The sequence below is a fragment of the Chlorocebus sabaeus genome, chromosome 13 (assembly GCF_047675955.1).
Source record: "Chlorocebus sabaeus isolate Y175 chromosome 13, mChlSab1.0.hap1, whole genome shotgun sequence".
Taxonomy (NCBI): domain Eukaryota; kingdom Metazoa; phylum Chordata; class Mammalia; order Primates; family Cercopithecidae; genus Chlorocebus; species Chlorocebus sabaeus.
The window spans coordinates 4,521,997-4,526,076 of record NC_132916.1 but is presented as its reverse complement, the minus strand read 5'-3'; the positions used below and the strand labels follow the sequence as shown (position 1 = coordinate 4,526,076).

General features: G+C 41.2%; 1 non-coding gene across 1 annotated transcript; it reads left to right on the top strand.

Annotated features, from left to right (window-relative positions):
- The first annotated feature begins 3,258 nt into the window (after window positions 1-3,258).
- LOC119625413 (U6 spliceosomal RNA) lies at window positions 3,259-3,362 on the top strand. Its single transcript, XR_005241621.1, has one exon. It is a non-coding gene; the product is annotated as a U6 spliceosomal RNA (small nuclear RNA).
- Window positions 3,363-4,080: the final 718 nt, after the last annotated feature.

Here is a 4,080-nt window from a genome sequence, read left to right as displayed (position 1 = left end):
GGTTCAGTTTCAGTTTTCTGCATATGGCTAGCCAGTTTTCCCAGCATCATTTACTGAGTAGGTGATCCTTTCCCCATTGCTTGTTTTTGTCAGGTTCATTGAATATCAGATGGTTGTAGATGTGTGGTGTCATTTCTAAGGTCTCTGTTCTGTTCCATTGATCTATATGCCTGTTTTGATGTCGGTACCATGCTGTTTTGGCTACTATAGCCTTGTGATATAGTTTGAAGTCAGGTAGCATGATGCCTCTAGCTTTGTTCTTTTTGCTAAGGATTGTCTTGGCTGTACAGGGTCTTCTTTGCTATTCCTTCTCTCTGTGGGTCATGCCAGCCTTCTTGTCGATTTTAATGAGAGAACCTGTATACCTTAGTTGCCAGTAAAGGATTCACATGCTTATTATGTTGTTTATTTTTTTTTATGGGAGCCTCTGATCCGGCCATGTTGGCCCTGCCAAGTGTTGTCACCTCTTAAGTGCTGCCCATTTCTTCCCCTGGCCAGCAATAGCTCCAAAGCCTTTGGGGAATTGTCCCTCTTCTCCCTCTCCAAGTTGCAGAGGTGATGCCAGGTAAAGGGAAGGGAAGGTCTGGACTTCCTCTGGGATGTCAGTGGCCAGGATTACAGTTCCTGCCCAGGCCAGATGGGGTTGAACCACAAGAGGCAATAATGATGCAGAAAATGAAGTGGCGTGGAGAGGGGAGAGGGTGCTGAGGAAGACACCGTGGCAGACCAGACGTGGCCAAGGCCAGCCCACTCCATCCCTGTGGGCAGGTCCACACGCAGCCAAATGCCCACTCTGGTTTGAATGGGGCTGGCATCACCTGCCTCCCAGGGGCCTGACTCTTCACTCTATTTTGTGAGTTATATTTTTTTCCATGCACACCCAAAAGTGTGCCAGGAGTTTAAGCCACAAAGGATACCCTATCGGGTCAAGCTGCTTTCACTTTGCCAAAATGACAAAATCTTAGTGAGAAACTTTTCCTTTGGGGGATAAACACAGTCACTCCCATCAGTATAGTCTCTTCCCATGTGGGAGTGTTGGATTTAGGATTCGAAGCTGGGAGCGGTGGTGCTCTCTGTGAAGGTCCAGCAGTAGGTCACTGCTATGCTTGTTGGGAACACTTGCCTGGCAGTGACGGGTGCTGGCAGAGATTTCACTCAGCCAAGTGTTGATGGAGGCACCCTCTTTGTGCTTGCAGGCCTCGGTCTTATCCATCATTGCTCCCTCCTCTTATTCCTCTTGCTCTTCCTTCTTCTCTTCCCTCTCATCCTCCTTCTACTCTTCCTGGGTCTTCTCTTCCTCTCTTCTTCCTCCTCTTCTTTTTTTAATCAGTAGCCCGGGTAGTCAGTCTCCACATGAGCTCAGAAGTGGTCATGTCTTCCTCAAGTTCTCCCTGATGCTGTCCAGGACATCTGAGGATTGGAAGATGGGTTATGGTCCTCGTGTATCAACCTCTGCAAAGGGACACCTAACGTGTTGCTAGTGAGGTAGCATGCAGTGATCTCGTGCCAATTTTGGAATTATAATGAAGACTTTACATATTCTCATGCTCTATGTGCTTGAGTTTTACGATTTGAAGTAATTATTTTCAAATCATAAGTCTGAGTGTGTGTTTCAAACAATTCATTGTCAGTTAAGGAATCTTTTAATATTTCCTGTTCTTGTCCAAAAGAGTCATACTTGCCTAAAAAATGTTTCATTATTTTCTTGTTTTAGTCTAGAACTGCCTTTATCTCACAGTTTATGAGCATTCTCAAATGCTGCTTCTAGAGACTCAAGTCTAGATCTCAAAGCATCTGTTATCTTGTTTTTGTTTTTGTTTTTGTTTTCATTTGTTTCAGAGACAGGGTCTTGCTCCTGTAGCTTAGGCAAGAGTGCAGTGGTATAATAATGGCTCCTGTACCCAGGAGTTCAAGCGACTCTCCCACTTCAACCTCCCAAGTAGCTGAAACCACAGGCACACCACCAAGCCTGCCTGTGTGTGTGTGTGTGTGTGTGTGTGTGTGTGTGTGTGTGAAGACAGGTTCTTGTTATCTTGCCCAGGCTGGCCTCAAACCAGGGCCTCAAGTGATCCTCCTGCCTCGGCCTTCCAAAGTGCTAGGATTACAGGCATGAGCCACAGTGTACAGCCTCTGTTTCTTTTTTATGTTTTCATTTTCCCAGCACATTTTGAATGTTTCACTGCTCTGAAATGGTCTGTCAAATTAGCTACCTTAGTTTTCAAATAAGTGTCCTTGTTTTCAATGGTTGTACATAAGTAACTATCCGCTTTAATCAGAACACTATCCAATTGACTGTCTGAGTACAGGAATCTAGTTGATTTTCTTCCAGTCTTCAACTGCAGAAAGCTTATTTGCTTCCAGGTTTTGTTTCAAACTATTTCTAACTCCAAGTAATCTCATCCATTTGCTTAGGGTGAGCCCACATTCCCCGCATCCCCCATCTCAGACAACACCATTGGGTCTCCCAAGATGTCCCAAGGAAATCAATAACAATTGATTATTATTAATTCCCTGACACTCTTATCCATGCTTGGAAACAGTCACTGACTACTGAATACAGTGGAGGTTCACATTGTAATTTTGTTTTCTAGTAAATCTGTCTTTACTAGTAATAGTATTTACAGAAGAAAAAGTAGAACTCATTCTATTCTTATCTTGGTAAAGTGGGGTTTTTTGTTCTTTAATGTGTAAGTTTCAAACTGTTAATTTTGAAAACATTTCAAACTTACACATGCAGGTATAATAAAATGAACTCACATACCTCCTTCAGCTAGATGTATCAATCATGAATATTTTGTCACATTGTCTCATAAAATATGTTTCATGTCTCTCTTTCTCTCTTTACATATATGTGTAGATACATGCATATGCATTTAATTATGTTAGGATTTCATCATTTGAGGGTAATTTACAAATATATTGACCCACCCCTAAATAACTTCCTCATATATCTCCCAATAAAAAAGTTGTTCTCTTATATAACTTAAGTAAAATAACTAAATTCAGGAAGTTGAATGTTGCTATAATACTATTATCTAATTTACAGACTAATTCAAATGTCACCAATTGCCCCAATACACTGGTAAACATATAATGCTTTAGGGGTATGTTGAGGTCCTGTCAACTGAGATGAAGAGACGTTAACTTGCTTTTGAAAATGAGTCTATATCATTAAAAATTTCTGAATTCCAAGTTCTATGGTGAGAAAGAGACTCAGTCAATAACAGTTAATTTAAGTATTCAAAAGCTACTGGCAGGATGACTTTGGCAACATTTAGACTAAAATTGAAATGATGCAGAGAAAATTAACATGGCCCCTGCACAAGGATGGCACAGAAATTCATGAATTGTTTAGATTTTTTTTTTCCTGAAAGGAAAAAAGCAATCTGGACTGAATTGAATTCCTCTAAAATTCAAGTATTGAAACTCCAACCCCCGATGTGACTATATTTCTTGATAGGGCCTGTAAACGGGTTGTTAGGTAAAATGCGGTCATGAGGTTGGAACCCTAATCCAGGAGGACTGTCGTTCTTAGAAGAAAAGGAAGAGATACCAGCGACACATTTGCATAGAGAAAAAGCCATGTGAGGACACAGCAAGAAGGCAGCCGTCTGCACCCTGAGAAGAGAACCTCGCGAGAAACGCTCCTGTTGGCACCTTAATCTTGGACTTCTGACCCGCAGAACTGTGCGAAAATCCATTTCTGTTGTTTAAGCTGCCAGCCTGTGGTATGTTGTTATGGCAGTCTTAGGCTGACACATTGGGTGAAAATAGAGGTAAAAGCAATAGACTCACCTTCTCAAGAGTTTCTTAAATCATATTTGATGGCTGAAGCAAACCTAACACCATATGATGCAGTGCTCAATGTAAAATACTTAGGAACATTTTATTTAAAAAGTAGAAAGTGTCAAGGGGCCTGAATGGAAAAACATTCAATACTTCGCTCAAAGTGGTACAATTTTTATATGAGAAGGCTATGATAAGTTACATCTATGCATATGTATATGTGTGTGTGCATATATATGTATGCACACAAGGACAATACAAGGTGATGTGATTTTTAAATACATGAACAAAGTA